This window comes from Gracilinanus agilis, chromosome 4, assembly GCF_016433145.1.
Source record: "Gracilinanus agilis isolate LMUSP501 chromosome 4, AgileGrace, whole genome shotgun sequence".
Taxonomy (NCBI): Eukaryota; Metazoa; Chordata; class Mammalia; order Didelphimorphia; family Didelphidae; genus Gracilinanus; species Gracilinanus agilis.
In genome coordinates, this window is record NC_058133.1 from 139,036,824 (window position 1) to 139,059,268 (window position 22,445).

The 22,445-nt window shown below is 37.6% G+C and overlaps 1 protein-coding gene across 1 annotated transcript in view; it reads left to right on the top strand.

Moving 5' to 3' along the window:
* The window catches only part of SMYD3 (SET and MYND domain containing 3), a 252,590-nt gene that overhangs the window by 53,294 nt on the left and 176,851 nt on the right, over positions 1-22,445 (top strand). The gene's annotated exons all lie outside the window — the stretch shown is intronic.

Below are 22,445 nucleotides of genomic sequence, written 5' to 3' on the forward strand. Positions count from 1 at the left end.
CTTCTTCTTCTTCTTCTTCTTCTTCTTCTTCTTCTTCTTCTTCTTCTTCTTCTTCTTCTTCTTCTTCTTCTTCTTCTCCTCCTTCTCCTCCTTCTCCTCCTTCTCCTTCTCCTTCTCCTTCTCCTTCTCCTCCTCCTCCTTCTTCTTTTTCTTCCTCTTCCTTCCTTCCTTCCTTCCTTCCTTCCTTCCTTCCTTCATTCCTTTCTTCCTCTCTTTCTCCCCCCTCCCTGTTGCCATATAGAAATGTGTTCCATATATGTAACATATGTGTAACAAACATGTGTGTTTCGTTTTTTAAAAACCCTTGACTTCTGTGTATTGGCTCCTTGGTGGAAGAGTGGGCAATGGGGTTCAATACCATATATGTTTCTATGTGTTATCAAATATATGTATGTCTTACTAATATAAAAATGTGTTACCAAATATATAAATATATGTGCTACCACATATATAAATATGTATCACTATATAAATGGTGTATTATTAAATATACATAAATGTGTGTGATAGTCTACATGAAGTTAAATGTTAAAGTGCCATATAAATGTTAATCATATGATGATGCTGATGCTGATGCTGACACCATTCTTTCTTCAGCCAGATGTTTTGGAAATGATACCAATCTAGGGGTCAGAATCATCAGGCCATGATCCCATGGGTAATTCCTTCTAGTTCTGTGAACTTGAGGAGGTTACCTCTCTGAGATTTTACTTCTTCATTTTTAATGCAAATAATAAACTCTCTCTACCTCTTAGAATTGTGATCCAGCATCAGATGAGAGAGGACACGTATGAAATGTCCGATAGTCTCATCACTAGCATCCCTAGTACTGTTTAAATGTAAGCTGCTTTATCTCTGTTTATTTGGTGGTTTCTACATCACATTGCCTCCCTGCTCCTCTCAGAGCTCCCTCCCACCACCCCTTCACCCCCCAGCCTTTTCTGTTATCCTTTCTAACACATAAAACATTTATTCTTTTCGCTCAAACGTTGCTGTTGCTTTTATGCAAAGAATGTCATGGAACATGTACTTCTAGCCAGAAGCCCTTGGGTGGTTTACATCTGGAAAGCGGAATTGTTTTTTGAGATGTGTGCTCAGCACACATTTTATGCCTGAGTTAGAGTCATGTTTCTGTTCCCCTTTCACTGGTTCTGAGCTCAGTAGTAGTTTTCACTCAGTCCAAGCCCTTTCTGTGTTTTTCCCTCCCAAAGACGAGAGAAGAGCCTGTCCAGAGTGTGTCAGCCAGAGTATTTTGCTATTATTCATACACTTGCTATTTAATATAAGTAAGGCAGGCATGTATTTTTAAAATTCCTTACTATCATGGCTGTACGACTTTGGCATAAAAAATTGTAGAGCTCCTGCCCTTTGAAAAGAAAGGAATGGAGAAGACAAATGTAATGAATACAAATTAATACTTTATAAAGCGTTTTGGAGGCTCCTAGTTGACTTAAATAAAAATATCTTAGTAACAGTGGAAGCCACCCTCTCAAAAACAAATCTACCTTATATATTATAAAAGAGCAAATCTCAGGATATTATTGAAAATGGGGGAAATACAGTTCTGGAATCTCCTGTTTTCATCAATACACAAAACCAGATAATAAAATTGTAGAGACAGTTTCTAGAAAGAATGCATCCTATTTACATTTGATTCCAAGCAAGGCAGAATAGAACAATGGAAAGACTTCTGGCTCTGGAGTCAGAGCAGATAGATTCAAATTCCCACTGTATTACCTATTTACTAGGTTTCCTTACACAGTTTACTTTAATCTCTCTGGCTCTCAGTTTACTTGTTTATAAATTAACAAGTTTGGTCTCAAAGGTTGCTACTTGCCCTAGATCTGAATGTCAGTCTTACCAAATTCTCAGTCTTCAACCTTCTCAACCTAATATTTATCAGGAAGCAATCCAGAATGGTGGATAAAGCATTGGCCCTTAAGGCAAGGGACCTGGGTTCAGATATCTCCTCTGGGACTACCTCTGTGACCTTAAATTCTCTAGGACCTAGTTTTCTTATCTGTAAAATTAAGAGGCTGGACTAAATGGCTTCTGCAGTCCCTTCTTGATTTAGATGTGATCCTATAAATTTAAATCTTCCTCATTTTAAGTCCAGATTTTTATTTTCTACCTCACATTGCCTCTCTATACACAGTAAATACATAAAAAAATGTTTTTTTGTTTTTAACTGAATTAAATAGTTATATGCTATTTTTTGCTATTTGTCATAGTTTCATATTTTTAAAATCTTGCCTCTCCAACTAGGATGATAGATATCAACTAATCAATAAACATTTGTTAAACTTTTTATATGAATAAATAAATGAATTAACTAATTCATTGATTAAATCAGGAACTGTACTAGAAATTGAGTATACAAAATGAAAAGGGAAACAATTCTTCCTCTCAAGGATACATTCTATTGGGGGAAGGCAGCATGTACATTTATTTAAATATTTATTAAGTCACTGCTATGTGTTGGACACTAGGAATGCAAAGGTGAAGAATGAAGGAATCTCTACCCCTTCTATATATCTATATTGATTTACTAAATGCTAAATAAATCCAAGGGACGGCAAAATCTAAGGTATTTAGATAGGGACAACAATAACATTTGGGAAGATCAGGAAAGGCTTCCTGTAAAAGGTGATACTAGGACTTCCTCTTGGCAATTCTAAGAGATAGAGGTGAAGAGTGAGTGCATTTTCAGTGTGGAATATGGCCAATGCAATGATAGCAAGAGATGAAATTCCATATCTGAGGGGCAAAAAGAAGGCCAGTTTCAATCTACAATAGAGTATGAGAATGGGGATAATGTATGAGGCTAGAAAATTAAGTTAGGAGTACCTTAAGGAGGACTTTAATAGGCAGAATAATTTATATTTTTATCCTAAATGTAATAAGAGTGTATTGAAGAGGGGAATAGGGGAGTGATAAGGTCAGATTTGTGCTTAAGGAAAATCACATTGACAGCTGTGTGGAGGATAAATTGGAACAGGGAGAGATTGAGGTAGGAAGACCTGTTAGGTAGCCATTGCAAAAATTTAGGTGAGAAGTAAAGAGGATGTGAATATGATATGATATGATATAATATGAGGTGAGAAGAGATAATATAAAATAGGTATAATATGATATAGCTGTAATAAACATATCTAGATATAGGAATAATAGATATAAGTATAGTTAATATATAAAGCAAATATAAAACAATATAAGGTCATAAGGGAGCAACAACACTCATAGTTGAAAGAGATCAGAAAATCTTTATGTAAAATATGGGGCTTGAGTTGAGTTTTTTTTTTTTTAAACCTTACCTTCCGTCTCAGAATCAATACTGTGCAATGGTTCTAAGGCAGAAAAGTGGTGAGGGCTAGGCAAAGGGGTCAAGTGACTTGCCCAGGGTCACACAGCAAGGAAGTATCTGAGGTCATATTTGAACCTAGGATCTCCCATCTCTGAGCCTGGCTCTCAATCCACTTAGCCACCCAACTGCCCCCTTGAGTTGAATTTTAAAAGAAGTGAAGGATTCCATGAGATAGATCTAAGGGGAACATATTCAAAGTAAAGGGGACAGCCATTGCAAAAGCTCCGAAATAAAGGATGGAGTGTTTTGTGTGAGAAACAGAGAGAAAGCCAGTAAAGCTGATAGAATAAAAGGGGGAGGCTGACATTTCACTAGACCCTGAGGGCATCAATCCTTCATGCTTAAGAACTTAAGTCCTCCGTTATCCAGAAAATTCCATTATCCAGACTAACTTGTTGCCCCCACTGGAAGATCCAAAGGTTTTATCATGTTTATTAGACCCCCATTTGAGTAAGCCCCAAGCTGACTTCCTTGTCCCCACACAGAGGCAGTATTACTGCATGGATGCCTTTGCCTCCTAGGGGGAAAAAAAAGGAATCCTTAAATTCAAATTGATGATGAGTATCTACTGGCTTCAGACTTCATATTTCATAGTTCTCTAGGAAGATAACTGGATTGTAAACCATAGACTTTGAAGGGAAACAGCTGGGAGTGTTTCATTTTGACCTACATAAGTGCATGACTCAAAAATTAAATGAAAAACGGCTTTGGAGCTGTGAATTCTCAAATCCACTGTTACCTGCATCACTATTTTAGCCAGGAGAGGAGAGAAAATGGGAGGTCCGCATTGCAAAGAGAGTTCTGCCATGAAGCATCACATCCAAAATCTGGGAGGAACCCTCCCTCCATTTGTCTTCCTCTCAGGGCCATCTTAATGGAAATCAACACACAGACAAATACCTGGTGTTAAGGACCCTTAAAAGGATTTCCAGTTCCTTCTAATGACTCACTAGGAGTTGAATAAAATCCCTCGACCTCTCCTTTAATACGCCATCTCCATCCCTGGAGCAGGGACAATGCTGCTTCCCATCTGGTAGTATTTCTGGAGCTCTCTTAGCTCTTTGTCTACGGCTCTGTTTCTAATAATGCATGTTTGGTTTATGAGATGGCTACAAGAGAGCAGGGAGGGGGCAGGGTGGCGAACATGGGCAGTGCTTTTATCTTTGACATGTAAAGAGGCCCACTGGCTAAAAGCCAGATTGGCGTTTACTAGGATATAAAACACAGACATATGTTTTGTGTTGGCAGGGAGCCAGGGTCGAACTCTCACTACCCTAAAGACCAGACACCCTCCTCTAATGCCAGTCTCCTGGATGGAGCTCAGAGGGGACAACGACGACGTGTGATAGGGGCTCTGTTCTGTGTAATATCACTAGAGGGTGTGATGAGGCCAGGACAGAGCGATAACCTGGAGTGTGTGATGACTACAGTTTCTCTGAAGAATTATCTTCTCCCCCGGGGTCTTCCAGGCCAATGATGAAGTGTCCTCTGGAGTAGCCTATTCCCTCTAGGAACAAATTCCAGCAACTATTTAATTCTGTGCTTATTTTTCTATTCCACATATTACAGGAAAGTGTCTAGATGATTAGGAGAATAATTTCCAGGGCAGTGGCTCTTTTCTAGCAAGACTCGTGGGGTGTGTGTGTGTGTGTGTGTGTGTGTGTGTGTGTGTGTGTGTTTGTGCATGAGTGTGTGTGTGTGTGTGTGTGTGTTTTAATAAGATATGAAATCCTTCAAATCATCCTCTTTCTCAAGCCAGTGGTATTTTCTTTTCTTTTTCTTTTTCTTTTTTTTTTTTTGCATCTCTGAGCTGGTTTGGCACATCATCTGAAGATTTCCAAATAGCTTTGCAGACTGTTAGTCAGACCTGAGAATTTGCACAACACCCCTGTGATGAACAGAGGTTAAAGTCTTGGAAACCTCATTTGTTGGTGTTGAAAAAGAGGTTGTGAACTGTCGCATTAAGTAAATTCCTCCTGTACCCCATGATTACCTTTTGAAGTGTCAGGCCTAGACTTGAGTCCAGGGCTTGATCTATTGGAGTCATTGGCTAAGATCCCAACTTCCCTGCTACCTGGCGACCCCAGGTCAGTAACTTGATCTGGTGGTCTCAGCAGGAAGGCAAATGTTCTGGGCCTTTCTGTAGCGTGGAACATTGCAATTAAAAAACAGTGACTAGGTGCTGAGAGCTGGCATTCTCATAAACATAACTGCAAAAAAGGGCATATGAATTACATAAGCTCAATAAAATTCTTAGGGGAAATGCTGAATACACAATTTTGTTACATTTTTTTTAAGAACTATATATTTCCCAGCGGGTTTTATCAGTGATTTGAAGGGGTTGATTTTTACAAGAATCCCTCAATGCAAGGACTTTTTCCTGCCCACAGTTTATAGATGAAGAAACTCTGATGTTATGAAGCAAGTTAAGAACAGCAGTAGGACTGACTGGACCTGTTGACCTATGAATGTATGGCTAATGGGCAATCAAAGATTCAGAAGTCTCAGCTGTCAGTTCTCTGCACCAGGTTATCTGGGAGCAATAGATGTTATATAAATGATTAAATGGCATGGAATGATTGGTTTTATTTCCATGGTAACCTTAATCAAGTCCTCACCTGGGATAGCTGAGACAGAGTCCATCCCCAAGCCAAAGGTCACCCATTTAGTCAGTGACTGAAGATGGAACAAACCATAGTACCAAATCTCTTGATTCCCTGTCTAGAACATAGTCTTGTCATTCTGATAAAAGACCATTATTTGAAGCAATGAAGGGACTTCTTTGTCTGTCAAGAGCATTGAGGCTAAACCATCCCAGAGAGGCAGTTGTCTATCCTGTTTTTAAATATCTCCACCTTCATTTATAAATATATTCTTCTCCTTCTTCTATGTGTTGAGTTATCTCTTATAACAAAGAATAAAAAAGAGAAGAGGGAAGGAAAAACAGCACTCATAAAATCAATAGACTCTATATTTTCAATATAAAGTTCCCCCACCTCTTCAAGGAAAGAAAGTAGACATTTTTTCCCTCATCTCTTCTCCAGAGTCAAGTTTGATCATTAAAATTATATCTCATTCAGTTTCAGGAGATCATTTTGTTGTTTTTCCTTTCACTAATATTGTTCTTGGAATTTGTCTATAAAACTTAGCTCACCTTCCTTCTGCTACAGGTTAAGCCAGTTTCTTTGTTCTGTCCAGAGGTTCAGAGTGAGAGCATCTGTTTACCAAGCTGTGAGTTGAGGAGACTGAGGCCAGCAGGCAGGAGAAACTTTGGCTTTGCTCTGGAGTGAAATAGAATATTGTATTAACCTCCGTCCACTGAATTCGTGGGTGGGTGGGTCATTGGTGGGTTGGGGTGTCTTTTATATATATTAATGTTGTCATTAGAGTATTTCTTAATAAGATTCTTGAACTTTCCAGTCTCCAACATTTCACCTTGGACTGTTTATACAATGAGATCACTTGGAATCTTCGAGGGGGTTGCACGAATGAGGCAAAATAATAGAGTTTACAGCTGCATAGGTCTCATAGCTGACAGTGTCTCTACAAATGTGAAAATAATTTGCTTGGATGTGATCTTGCAAAGGGGAGCCAATATAATTGCTTCATGTAATTTCCTTTGTATCAGGAATGGATATCACCAGTATAGGCAGTACAAAGAAATATTTCCTGTTTGAAGCCTCTCCTGTCATTCTCTTGCTACCTTTGTGTTTTTGGTTTTATTTTTTTCAGAAGAGGTTCATAATTCCCAAGTCTAGATCTAGAAGGAATCTCAGAGGCAAAATAGTAGAAGCTCAACTTCTACTCTAAGGAAAGTCAAGATGAGAATGCTCACGACAGGAAACCCTTTAACTACCCTACTTTGGTTAGGTTGACTTATCTTGGTATAAGTCACCTCTCTGCCTTGGTTATATTGATATATATATAATGCTCTACAACTGTGGCAGCACGTGGTAGTGGTGTCAGATTGAAACTGGAACCTCTAAACTATATGTAAGGATCTCTGAGAGCTCCACATTAACTTTAAAAACCACATATTACTATTATCTAGGTTTTATTGTGCTTTTATTTATTTTGCTAAATATTACCAATTATGTGTTCATCCAGTTTGGACCATATGTCACTTGTGGAGCACATGTTTACCGCCTCTGGTGTAGCGTACACACTACTTGACTTCGGAGGGTGGTTCAATTATTACCTTAGATATTAGCCATCGACGAAATCACTGAACTTTAGTTAAGCTCAGTTTCCTGATGTGTAAGACGAGGGTAATAATACCACCTTTCTAACAAAGTTGTTGTGAAGAGCAAATGAGATAAAGTATTTGAAACATTTTGCTAGCCTTCAAGGGCTCTATAAATGTTAGCCATTATTTTTTATTATAAAGCACTCATCTTATCTCACTTGATCCTCAACAAAAGCCTTGTAAGATAGACCAGACTTAAGTTTTATGCTATATCCCAAATCTCACTCAGGCTTGTAAGTAACCATAACTCAAATTCAGGTTTACTTTCTGCTGGTCCAGTACATATTCCACTATAGCCATCTATATCTCTATGCCTATTCCTCTTGCATGGGTTATTTTCTCAGAATGCTGTCAATTTTCCTCAAGCTGGTATAGTTGTAAGGAAATTAATGAGTTTATTAAATTTTAAAGGATATTTTTGTTCCCGTCAAGAAAGGAATATCTGGATATTTAGAGAAGAAGCTAAGGTTAAACCCTAGCATGGTCTGTTGTGATTCCCAGGCTTTGGGCTTCAACATGGCTGGCATTCTTCCAAGCTAGAAAAGAACAAAAAAGGGGGTGTGTTGCTTCCTGATGGGGATTTTGCACACCTAGAAATGTAATTGTGAACTGGCCAATATCCAATTAAAATAAGCAGTTTTAAATATGCTGACAGTCTGCTATGATAGAATCCTGTATTCATCTTGTGATGAAGCTGAGGAAGATGAATAGTTATCCTTATAACTCTACCCCTTAGTGACCTTTTTATATAATTTCACTTTATTGTTGTTGTTGTTGTTAGTGGACTTGAGTAGCCAAGGTTTTCCAAATAGGATCCAGGCCGGTTACAGAAACCGCTTTCATTGGCATGGAATCACCATATATCTTCCTGGTGCTAGTCATCTTTAGAGGGTTAGTGTCTCCTTCCCGTTCCTTATACATTTTCACTGGATGTCCCTCATGCCTGGAATTCTCTTCCTCCTTATCCCCTGGCTTTTTTGACTTTCATTAAATATCAGCTAAAAGTACCTTCTGCAAGATTTCTTTCATAGTCCCCCACAATGCTAGTGTCATCCCTCTGAGATGATCTACAATTTACCCTACCTATTTTTTATTTGTATGTTATTGTTTGCTTATCTTCCCTAAGATTGTAAGCTCCTTGAGGAAAAGGACTATTTTAACGATTAATAATATTATTGTTAATTATATGTTATTGTTAATAGTTATTTATTTTTATTGGTTATTAATAATAATTTGCTGTTTGGTCATTTGTTCATGTCTGACTCTTCATGATCCCATGGACCATGGGTTTTTCTATCTTTAGGGTTTTCTTGTCAAGGATACAGGAGCAGTTTGCCATTTCCTTCTCCAGTGGAGTCAGTGGATCCTTTTGGCAGACAATGAAAGGTTAAGTGACTTGCTCAAGGTCATGCAACTCATAAATGTTTGAGGTCACATTTGGACTCAGATCTTCCTGACTCTAACTCCCTTGCCACCTCACTGCCTTTGTGTTTCTAGCACTTAGCACAGAGCTGAATAAATCCTTTCTGACTTGACTCAAATTGTTGTTTTTGGGCTTAAGAAGTTGACTAGCAAGGGGCCAAGACACAAGCTACTCTCATTTAGATGGACATTTTTAACTCAATACAATCATTCTTTGGTTCATTGGCAGCACCCCTGACTGCATCTTTTTTAATCTCCTGCCTAGTAGGTACATGTTGTGAGGACACTCAGGAATTCTCTGATTAGAAACTGAAGGATGATGGAATTAAGAGCATCTTTTTTCCCTTTCTCCCTCCAAAAGGCCCATTGGCTAGTGTGTGGCTGCCTTAATTACCCCCAAAGATACTATTTTTAGCCATTTTCCACCCTATGAAAGGGCTAGATTCAAGTTGAATCTAGACTGGGCTGAATCCAGTTGTTCCTGCTAGCAGAGGTGGAAATTGGTTCCAGCAGAGACATTTCCTGTTGATCATGTAGGAGCTGAGCTATGTTGTGAACTAACCTATTAGTCCTAGGATGTCATCCGTGTGCCAAGGCACTTCACAGTCATGGGTACAGCGAACTAAGCTTTTCATCCTTCATATTTTTTGCTTCAGAGCACCCCAATCTCTTTCCTGATTAAGTATGCCACTTCTTATACCATGGGCTGCCCAATTGATGTTCCAGTTACTGAAAAAGTTTGTAGAATTTTGCTGCCTCAGTTTCCCCTTGAGCCCTCATCTCCCTTCAATCTCATCTAAATACATGCTGCATATGGGACTGGACATCAGCAACTATAGCGAACCAGATTGCCTTTCTCATGTTACTTTGCTTTTTAATTTAATCCATCTGAAATTAGCCCAGTAAGAGGGCTTCAATATCAAACCCTTGTGAACAAAGCAAGCACATTTATTTAAGTGTTCCAGATGCAAGGTGGATCTGGGTGGATACATTTGATGTTCACAACTGATAGCCCCAATGTTCCACTTCCAAGGGATACGCCCGACCAACTTTGCTGGATTCCGACCCTTGTCCTGTCAAAGAAATTCAACTGGTAATGCTTGCTTACTATTAGTATCTGGCAGGTACTATTCCTGAACTGAAACACGGAGTTTTTGGGAGGGAGTTTTTGGCCAGAAGAGGCTAGTTATGTTAAGTGGTACTCTTTTATGTGGTAGTAAGATTATCTCATCTCATCTGGTAGTTATTTCTGTAGTTAGAGGAGCGAAGCTTGTGTATTTATTTAGCACCTGTGTGCCAGAGAGCTTCGACAATCATTCCTTCCCTCCCAGGCATGGATGGGGAAGGATAACATATGGGCAAGTGAGCTTGGAAAGGGCAGGGATGGTGTTTCAATAATGCATTACATTTCTTTGGAGTCTTCTTTGAGGTTGGCATGGAAGCTAGAAGTAGGGGGGAGACACAGCGGAACCTCCCCCCAACACAAGCCTTGATATCGTCGTCCGAGATAGAATTCTAGGCTAGAGAGATAGTAGGAGTCCCGAGCCAATGTAGATTTCTCAGAATTTTGGAACTGTGAAGTTCCTTAGGGAATCATCTGGTCCAATCCCCTTTGTAACACACTGGTGTCTTGTACAGTGCCAAATACAATGTGGACATTTACTAAATACCGGTGTCAGTAGTGTACAAATACTTCTCCGGAATAGCCTTGATATATTAGTAATATTGTGGTTCAGGAAACAGGGAGGGACTAGGGATGATTGGGAAAGGGATGATGACAATTTGAATTTAGGCCAAGTCCCTTATCAGTGTGTGTGTGTGTGTGTGTGTGTGTGTGTGTGTGTGTAGGATTTTAAAAGACAGGAAAGGATGAGGTGGGGACCTGAGAGGCCATCTATTTTGGCCTCTACAACTGCATAGTATGCAAATTCCTTCAATAATATCCAGGGCTGTGCTGATAAATGTTTAAGAACTAACTTTCCTGGAAAAAATTGTATGCGTGATACACTTTTAAGTTTAATCTGCATTATTCATCCTTTTCTTTATCTTTAAAAAAATAATAAATCAAGTCCTGATTTGTAGCATTTTCTAGTTTCCAAGGTTATAAGTATTCACACCAAAAATGTAATAATCACAACTCTTGAGCCACTTCAAACTGACTTTAGTGTACCACTGATAACATCATAAGGTCCTCCACTATTTAATTTCCCCGTTTTGGAGAATCTCTGGGTTGCCAATGCCTTTGTTAAAATGCAGCTCCCAGAACTCATCATGTTATTGCATATGCAGTCGGACTAGAGCAGAGTACATAGAGACTACAACTTCATGGGAGGACTTGCATTGAAATCTGGTCTTAGACACCTTCTAGCCATGGGACCCTGGGCAAGTCATTTAACCCCAGTTGCCTATTCCTTACTACCTTTCTGTCTTGGAATTGATAGTATTGTTTCTAAGACAGAAGATAAGAGTTTTAAAAAAAGACTACCACTTCCCTATTCCTAGATATATTTCTCTTAATCTAATATAAAGTCATTCTAACTTTTAAAAAATCTTTCTATATCATTCTATTGTCTTAGAGTTGGCCTTAGTTCACTAAGACCCCCTAGGTCTTTATCACATGAAATGCAGTCAAGCCTCATCTATCTCATCATATAATTCTGAAATTCATTTTGTGAAGCCAAGTCTATAGCTTTAGATTTCTCCCTATTAAATCTATGTCAAGCATGGTTGGATTACCACTTGTTGAAAATGTTGGAGAAGGAATTAATGTTTAATTTTTGATGGGGCTAGCTGGCCTCTAAGATTCTTTTCTCCTTTGAAAGTTTCTGATTCCTAAATTTGACTCAATGATCAGGTCTGTCAAGATTCTGACTCTGTCATCTGATTGCAGTCCCTGTCTATTCATCCCTAGATTTCTGACATCTATAGATTTGGTCAGCATGTTATCTATGCCTTGATCCAACTTTGATAGTTGGATGAATTTTTTATTTTATAAGTATGGGTAATACCTCCAAAGGGGCAGATTATAATCCTTCAAAACATTCCCATATTCTTTGATCTTATCTGGGTCATCACATAAATCCTCCATGGTGGGTCCATCCATCAAGCTGGTAAGTCCTCTTAAGACACTTGACATTGCATAGATAGCAGGGGAATAGACAAGATGTCCGTTGTTTATCTCTCACTCTCAGCAAATGACTGGCCCACTTCTCTTCTTGGTCACATATTTCTTTTAAAATCTTGTTTCTGCAGCTTCTCCTACTCAATACTTTATTTGTAATGTGCTACAGCTTATTCATGCCTATCATATATTTTCTCCATTTTCCTTTAGGTAACCTGCAATTTGTTTCTTCAGATAACCTGGCATTCCATGTTTTGCAGCTGAATAGCCGACAGATACTTTTAAAAAAATCTAAGATATTGAGGGAAAACATATTTAATAGCATGCAGTCAAATACAGAATCCCTGTGGGCTCCCTTAGAGACTTCTTTCCAAGAGGACATCAAACAATTAATAAATGTTTTGGAGATTTGACCATTCTAGCAGTTTTTAATCCATCTAGTTATTTACAAGCCCACATCTCTCCATCTTTCTCACAAGAGTAGAAAAAGAGATGTTGACAAATGCTTTGCTAATTTCTAAGTAACTTTATCAAATAAGGTTACTCTGATCCATCACTTTCTTATTCTTGTTAAAAAGAAAAAAAATGAAAGAAAGTTAGCTTTAATGACTTGGTCTTGATGAAACCAGGCTAGGTTTGGTTTGTTTGGTTGGTTATCATTTTTTTCTTTCTTGTTCTGAACACTGTAATATTTACTCTTCTTCGATCTGGAGGTAACCATAGCAGCTCAGAAATTCTTTCAATACCTTGGGTTTTATTTCATGTAGGCCTGGAAATGTGAATTCGTCAAGAGCAGCTAGATTTTCTCTAATTATCTTCCTATTTTACTTTAGGTATCAATATTCTATTTGCCATTTTTGTTCTGCCCATTTTAGTACAAAGTTAATTTTCTTCAACAAAGAAAACAGAAGCATAACAAGTTGAACAAATCTGCTTTTCCTCTATTTCCCATTATTATTTACCTATCCATACCCCTCATTCAGTCCTTTCATCTTCTCTAGCTAAAATTTCATATCTCTCCTTTCTTTCATAGGTAAATTCCTTAAGAATAACTTCTCTTCCTCTTTTTCACTTCTTTCTTAATTTTCTGCAATCTGACTTCCAACCTCATCATTCAGTGGAAATATAATGGCCTTTCCTTGATCCTTATCCTCATCCTCATCTAGAAAGACCACTCTGAAGGCTTTGTTACTGTCATCTTCTCATTGATACTTTCTTCTCACTTGGTTTTCATGGCACTAATTTCTCTTGCATCTCTTCCTACCTCTGTGACTGCTTTTTCTTTGGTTTGGGCTTAATCTAAATCATCTTCATACCTATCTGTGATAAAACCAATGGTTTCTTGATGTTTTTTCCCCAACACAGCTTCTTCCTCCTCTCTGCAGCCTAATAGGACACAATTTCCAAGTCTAAGGGCACATAAAAGGTCCCAGACAATGCAGTCAGGATATCTCAGACTTGGTGGGTGCCTGACACTATGCAAGTCACCATACCTTGAAGTCCTACTGACCAGACACAGTTTCCAGAAGCTTTAGGGAAGTCTGCATCCCTAGTAGTTAAATGTTACTATATCCTTGCTGCATTAAGGCAGAGGATTTCGTTAAATGTTCAGTGACTTGTGAGTGCCTTGTTCTGTCTCATCATCAAACTTAAACTAAGAGAGTGCTAGTTTTAGAACCTCATCTTCAACACTGTCAGTGCCCCCAAGACTCTGCCTTGGTTCTTCTTCTCTTGTCCTTCTATATTATTTCACTTAGTAATCCTATTAATTCCCACAGATTCAATTATCATCTCTATGTAGATGACGCTCAGACCTTTGTCTAGCCCTAACTTTTTCCCTGACATCCAGTCTCACATCTCTAACTGTCTATTAGACATCTTAAAATTAGATGTCCCTTAGGCATCTTTAACTCCACATGTCCAAAAATGAACTTGTTTTCTCAGCCTTTAAACCCGGCCTTCCTCCTGACTTCTCTATTACTATTGAGGGTCCCACCAATCTCCCAGTCACCAAGGCTTGTAACCAAGGAGTTTGATTCTTATCCATATCATCACATAAATCCTCCATGGTGGATCCATCAAATATGCTGCTATGTTTCCTCTTAAGTCACTTGATATTACTTAATCTCTCTCTCTCTCTCTCTCTCTCTCTCTCTCTCTCTCTCTCTCTCTCTCTATCTATCTATCTATCTATCTATCTCTCTCTCTCTCTCTCTCTCTTTCATCTTCCCATTGCAGTCCTTTGCCAAGTTTTAATCTGTCTTCACAACATCTCTAGCATGGACCTCATTCTCTCCTCTAACACTGTAATTGCTGTGCATTCCCTCCTTTCCCAATCCTGAACTATTGTAATAACAATACCAGACTATTGCTATCATTTTCCCTATCTCACGTTTCTGCTTCTTCTCCAGTCCATCCTCCTCTCGAAGCTGTCAAATTGATCTTCCTAAAGTACAGATATGATAGTCACCTAGGATAGAGCACCAGACATGGAGTAGGGAGGAACGGGGTTCAAATATGGCCTCAGACACTTCCTAGCTGTGTGACCATAGACAAGTCACTTAACCCTGTTTGCCTAGCCCTCGCCTTTCTGTCTTAGAATTATTACTTAAACAGTGAGGGTTATTAAAAATAATATCAATAAAGTACAAAATCTGACTGTGTCACCCATTATTAAATAAATTCTAGTGATTCTCCATCACCTTCAGGTTCAAATATAAAATACTAATTAATTTTTAAAGCCCTATATCACCTGACCTCTACTTTTCCAGGATTATTCCCATTTATTCCCCTCAATACACTCTGTGATACTATAAAACTGGCCTTCTTGCTATTCCTCTCATGAGACACACTTTCTCCCAACTCTAGGCATGGCTGGAACTCTACTCTCCCTCATCTCTGCCACTTGGCTTCCCTGGCTTCTTTCATTTCTCAGCTAGGGATAAGGGAGAGAGAAAAGTCAAGGATGACTCTAAGTATGAACCTGAATCACTGGGTGTGGGTGCCTTGCATATAGAATGTGTTTAATAATTTTAAAATGTAATTGAATGATTAATATCTAATACTGCTGCCCTTGTCCTAATGGACCTTTTATCTATACCAGTGATGGGCAAACTACCACTCACCGGCCAGATGCAGCCCCCTGAAATGTTCTATCCCGCTGCATGACATTATTCCTAATCTGATGAATATAATGACTAGGCTACAATACAATGAAACTTTGAAAGAGTTGCCTTAGAAACAGACTGACAGATGAGCATCGCCTTTCCTTTGGCCCCCTCTTTAAAAAGTTTGCCCATCACTGATCTATACCATTCAATTCAAATAAGATATGCCCTACCAAAGACAACTTTAAGTCAGGGGTCTTATCCCATGATCCTCAGTGTTAATCAGGGAATCAAATTGTCCTTTCTGTATTAAGATATATAGTTCGTTAGCAATATTATAGAATGATCACCTATGATAGACTTAGCTACTCTCAGCAATACAATGATCCAGGACAATTCTGAAGGACTTAAAAAAGATGCTATCCACCGCCAGAGGAAGAACTGTTATGAGTCAGAATGCAGATGAAAACATATGATTTTTCACCTTTTTATTTAGGGGTTTTGGTTTTATATGATTATTCACTTGCAAAAATGAACAATATGGAAATATGTTTTGCATGACAATACATGTGTAACCCAGATTGAATTGTGTGCACATGTGTGTGTGTGTGTGTCTGTGTGTGTCTAAAGTCATGAGTCTTCTTTCTGATGCTGCTTTGGAATTTGTCTCCTCAGGAGTTTGTACTGTGTTCTTCCTGCATCAAAGCTATACTTTCTGATATCTAACCCTTCAGCTATAGATAAGCATTTTCCCCTTCCCCTCTTCTCAACTCTACTTTTTTTTTTTTTTTTTAATTTTAAACCCTTAACTTCTGTGTATTGACTTATAGGTGGAAGATTGGTAAGGGTAGGCAATGGGGTCAAGTGACTTGCCCAGGGTCACACAGCTGGGAAGTGTCTGAGGCCGGATTTGAACCTAGGACCTCCCGTCTCTAGGCCTGGCTCTCAATCCACTGAGCTACCCAGCTTCCCGAGTGGTAAGGGTGGGCAATGGGGGTCAAGTGACCTGCCCAGGGTCACACAGCTGGGAAGTGTCCAAGGCTGGATTTGAACCTAGGACCTCCCATCTCTAGGCCTGACTCTCAATCCACTGAGCTACCCAGCTGCCCTCCACTTCTTTTTTTAGTTTAGAGCCCTTTTGATTATCTTTACAAGATTTAGGAATCTGTGTCAAAATGTAACCCAACTTGGCAGTGATCCTTCCATTCCCTTACTGACAATTTCCGAGGAATCTGTAATGTGATTTTGTTGGAATAGTAAACTTTGGGAGACAATTCAACACTAAATCATTTGATCTTTTTCCTTTAATGTGTGTATGAAATGGATATTTTCTATGACTTTGAAAACAAAGTTCGGATAACCATGTCCTCAGGCTCAGGGTAGTTTAAGGAACATCTTTATTGAACTAAAGGTTTGTTAACAATTTAGTCCTGCATGAGAGTAAGCTTTGATGTATTTGAAAAAGAAATGCTGAAGATAAGAACCTCATAAATGTATGCATTTTCACCTTAGGTACCATAAAAACAACTGCCCTAATTTATCCTTATAGCTGAAATTGTAGATTTTTTAAAGGCAGAGAATTTAAATACTGATTTCCATTCATTCCCTCCAACAAGCAACTATTAAAGCACCTACTACAATTAGTGTATTGTTCTGCAACAGAAGGAATGAAACAGTAACCATAGACATTAAAAGAAAACAAGAAAAAGTAAGACATAGTCTTAAACGAGATCATAATCCTAATACCTCATATACAGGTGCTGAATAAATGCTTGTTGATTGATATGGCATGCCCACAGATAAACATAATACCAAACAGAATATTATAAGGGCATAGAGGTAGTAGAAAGACCTATTCCCATTTTATAGATATGGAAACTAAGGTTCATAGAGCTTAAGTATTTGCCAAATCTTACTCAACTATAAAGAATTGGAGTTAAAGCTTGAATTCAGATATTTCTCTTCTGACTTCAGGTCCAGTGATCTCTTCACTGTATCTATCTGCTTTCCAAAAATGTTGATTATCAGTAATATCATCAATAATTGGTCATCTAATTATTAAATATATTTTGTTGTTCTGTTGTTTCAGTAATGTCCAATTCTACATGACTATATTTGGGGTTTTCTTGGCAAAGATATTAGAGTGTTCTACCATTTCATTCTCCAGTTCATTTTATAGATGAGGAAATTGAGGCAAAAGGGTTAAATAACTTGCCTAGGGTCACAAAGCTAGTCTGAAGTCTGATTTGAACTTAGGAAGATGAATTTTCCTGACTCCAGGCCTGACACACATTATGCCACCTTGCTACCTAATACAATCAATAAAAGGGTCTTCAAAATGATGTAATAAAGATGTTTTGGTCCTATTAACATAGTGCAGTGTGATGACTAATTATTTCTTTTTTATTTATTTCCTTTTCTTCCAATTACATATAAAATTTTTTTAACATTCATTTAAAAAATTGAGTTCCAACTTCTCTTCTTCCCTTCTCTTCCTGCCTCATTGAGAAGGCAGGAAATTTCATATAAGTTATGCATGTTTAGTCATGCAAAACATTTCATCATTAGTCATGTTGTGAAACAACATGCAGCCTGAAAACCCACAAGATTTTCAGTTTGATGTATAATTGGGGGGGGGGTTTAAAATTTATTCTTTTTTTCTAGTTTTTCTTTTTTAAGTTTCATGCCCAGTTCATTGTTATACTCTTTCAGTATTTCATTGATTTAGAAGTTTAGAGATATAAATTTTCTCCTAAGTACTGCTTTGGCTGCATCCCATAAATTTTGTTGTATTGTTTCATTCTCTTTAATGAAATTGATTGTTTCTATGATTTGTTCTTTGACACACTCATTCTTTAGGATTATTTAGTTTCCAATTAATTTTTAATCTATCTTTCCATGGCCCTTTACTGAATGTAGTTTTGTTGCATTATGATCTGAAAGTAGTGTATTCATATTTCTACTTTTATGCTTTTTGTTGTGAAATTTTTGTGCCCTAATCCATGATTACTTTTTCTGTGGGTGCTAGATGCAGCTGAGAAGAAGGTATATTCCTTTCTATTCCCATTTATTTTTTCCCCAAAACTATCAGATATAACTTTTTAAAAATTCTATTCATTTTCTTAATTTCTATCTTGTTTAGCTTTTTCTTAGATTTATCTAGTTCTAAGAGGGGAAGTTGATTCCACCACTAGAACAGTTTAAGAATAAATAGACAGTAAAACTGTAACTAATTTAACTTTTCCTTTAACAATTTGTATGCTATTCAATTTGGTACATATGTGTTTAGGATGGTTATTACTTCATTATCTATGATACTTTTTAACAAAATCTAGTTTTCCTGCTTATCTCTTTTAATTAGATCTATTTTTAATTTTGGTTTATCTGAGATCATGACTGCTACCCCTCCTTGTTTTACTTCAGATGAAGCGTAATAAATTCTTCTCCAGCCTTTTACATTTACTCTATGTGTATCTCCCTTCTTTAAGTGTGTTTATTGTAAACAGCATGTAGGATTCTGGCTTTTTATCCATTCTCCTATCTACTTCCATTTATGGATGAATTCATTCCATTCACATTCATAGTTATGATGATTAACTGCACCTTTCCCTCCATTCTACTTTTCCTTCTCTCTCTCCCTCTGCCTCTCATTTTTTCTCTCTCTCTCTCCTTTCACCCTAAACTTCCTCAGAAGCGTTTTGCTTCTGACCACTACCTCTCCCAATTGTCCCTCACTTCAATCAGCTTCCCCTTCTATTATCCTTTTCTCCTACTTCCCTGTAGGGTAATATAGATTTCTATACTCAACTGATTGTTTGTGATTTCATATTTCAGCTAATTCCAAGAAGAGTAAGGTTCAAGTATTATCTGCCTGCTTCCCCCATTTCTCTTCCATTGTAAAGGAATTTTCGTTCCTCTTTTATGTCATATAATTTACTCCAATTTACCTCTCCTATCACCCTTCTCCTAGAGCATCCATCTTTCTCATTTTTAATTTTATTTTTTTAATATCATCCAACACCCATTTGAAGATCATCTATTTTTTTTTAACCCTTACCTTCTGTGTTGGAGTCAATACTGTGTATTGGCTTCAAGGCAGAAGAGTGGTAAGGGTAGGCAATGGGGGTCAAGTGACTTGCCCAGGGTCACACAGCTAGGAAGTGTCTGAGGCCAGATTTGAACCTAGGACCTCCCATCTCTAGGCCTGGCTCTCAATCCACTAAGCTACCCAGCTGCCCCCAAAGATCATCTATTTCTGAATATCATCCCACCCCATATCTATACCCTTCTAACCACCTTCATGATGATTAAGTTCTTAGGAGTTACAAGTATCATCTTCCCAGGTAGGAAGTAAACAGTTTTACCTTATTGAATTCTTTATGATTTCTTGTTCTTGTTTGCTTTTTTTTCTGCTTCTCTTATAATTGATAGTAAAAATTTCTATTTAGCTCTGGTCTTTACATCAGTAATACTTGAAAGTCCTCAATTTCATTAAATATCCATTTTCCCCCTGAAGGATTATACTCATTTTTGCTGAGTAGGTAATTTTTGGTTTTAATCTTTGCTCTTTTGCACTCAGAATATTGTATTTTAAGGACTCTAATCCTTTAATGTAGACATTATTCAATCTTGTATTATTATCTTGATAGTTGCTTCATGATATTTGAACAATTTCTTTCTGGCTTCTTGCCATATTTTCTTCTTGACTTGGAAGCCATGGAATTTGACTAAAATATTCCATGGGATTTTCAATTTGGGATCTTTTTTAGGAAGTGATTGGTGGATTAATTAGAATTTTATTTTGCCCAAAGGTTCTAGGTTATCAGGGTAGTTTTTTTTTTTAAATAATTCCTTGAAAAATGACATCTAGACTTGTCTTTTTTTTCATAGTTTTCACATAGTCCAAGAATTCTTAATTTATATCTCTTGGATCTTCTTTCTGAATTTATTTTTCCAATGTGATATTTCATATTTTCTTCTATTTTTCATTCTTTTTTCCCTTATTTTATTGTTTCTTGACAAAACACATGGTCATTGGCTTCAATTTGCCCAATTCTGATTTTTACAAAAGTATTTTCTTCAGCAAGCTTTTGGGCCTCCTTTTCCATTTGTCCATTTCTGCTTTTTCAGAGATTCTTTTCTTCAGTATATTTTTGTACCTCTCTTTCCATTTGACCAATTCTGCTCTTTATGGAACTCTTCTCTTCAATAGATTTTTGTGCCTCTTTTTACCATTTGGCCTTTTGTTTTCAAACTTTGCAGTTATGTTTTAATATTTCCTGTCAACATAGTAGCTCCATCTGGTCAGGTCCTTTCTTATTGTTTCCTTATTTTCTCTGCCTATTTCTTGACTTTTAACTCCATGTTAAAGTTGGACTTTGCACCCAGGGTGGAAGAAGAATTATCCTAAGCTTCAGGTTTTCCATACTTCTATTTCCAGAGCTAGTTCTGGGAATCTGTAAATTATCAGTTCTTCCAAAGTGGTATGATCTAAGGAGAAGTGTGATCATTGCTGTCCTGGTCTGTAAGTGACCACAAGTACTCTTTTACCCCTGGAAACTGTGACCATGGTCCCTACTCCTCCTATTTTTACTCTGCACCTTGGAATTGTGACTTAGCACAGAGTCCTGCTCCCACTGCCAACAAAAGCTTCCCTTTAATCTCTTTCTGACCAATTGTCCAACCTCCTTACCATCCATAGACCAAAAGTACTATAAGCTATCTCTGCTGATTTAGCTCTCCCCAAAGTCTATTGCTTCCTTGCTGAGTTGCATCCTATATTTGTATAGAAGATGGGAGGAAAATTCCAGGTAGGAAAATTATATTAGCAAGAGTGTAAGGGTGGGAAAAATACAAGTATATTGACAGTGAATCCATTTGACATGAGGTTTATATAAGGTAGAAATAGGAGATATGTCTGGAAAAGTAATTTGATTGTATTACCCTGGGCAAATCACTTAACACAGATTCCCTAGCACTTACCATGCTTCTGCCTTGGAACCAATATACAGTGGTTGATTCTAAGATGGAAGGTAAAGGTTTTTTAAAAAGTAGTTTGAAGACTGATTGTGAATACCAAGATAATAGTTTATATCAGTGATTCCCAAAGTGGGTGCTACTACCCCCTGGTGGGTGCTGCAGCAATCCAGGGGAGCGGTGATGGCCACAGGTACATTTATCTTTCCTATTAATTGCTATTAAAACTTAAAAAAATTAATTTCCAGGGGGCTAAGTAATATTTTTCTGGAAAGGGGGCAGTAGGCCAAAAAAGTTTGGGAACCACTGGTTTATATTTTTATAGTAAATTTCAGCCTACTAATCACTTTTTTCTCACAACTCTGTGATGAAGGTAGTGTAAATATTATTATTCATTTTATAGTAGAGGAAACAGGGATTTTAAGTCACTCATTGACTAATGAACATACAGTTAGAAAATGACAAATTTGAATTGAATTTGAACTCATCTTTTTTTTTTTTTAAACTCCCAACCAGTGCTCTTACCCGCTTGCCATTCTCACCCTCAGGCACTGATGATTTTGGACTAAAGTGAAGATAGCGGAAATCCAATGAAAGTTTATGTGTTGGGAAATCACCTGATCAAAACAGTGCTTTAGAAAAACTATATTAAAACAGGCTATACAAGTATTGGAGGGGTTAGATACTTGAATTTACCAGAAAGGATTTCTTTTTCTCTCTCCCATTCATAGTAAGGTTAGAATTTGGAATTCATTTGGAATTTTCTAACAGGGTCCTCTGGTGGTACCTCTTTTAAAAAAATCTCTCCTGGGTGGGCTCTGCCAGTCATGCCTACACCTTCATTCTATTCCAGTACATGGAATCCTGTTCTCTTGCACAGCAGGTTGCAAGCATTTGTTTTTAACTGTTTGGAAGATAAGTGATTATATACCTTTGGGTAACATTTTTAATGAAAAAGGGTCTTTGAAAATAGTAATAACGTTAAAGGTGTTTTTGTCAGGTGAAAATTAGTTCACCTATGCCTTTTGTCCATTTAAGAAGTTTTTTGATATCTTTTGGTTTCATATCACATTCATTTCTGAATAAATAATAGCGCGTTCATATTGTGCTTTAAAGCTTTACAAAGACTTCATATATGTTAACTCATTTGATTCTCATCACAACTGTGTAAGGCTTTATTACTTTCTCTTATCCCTATTTGGCAATTGG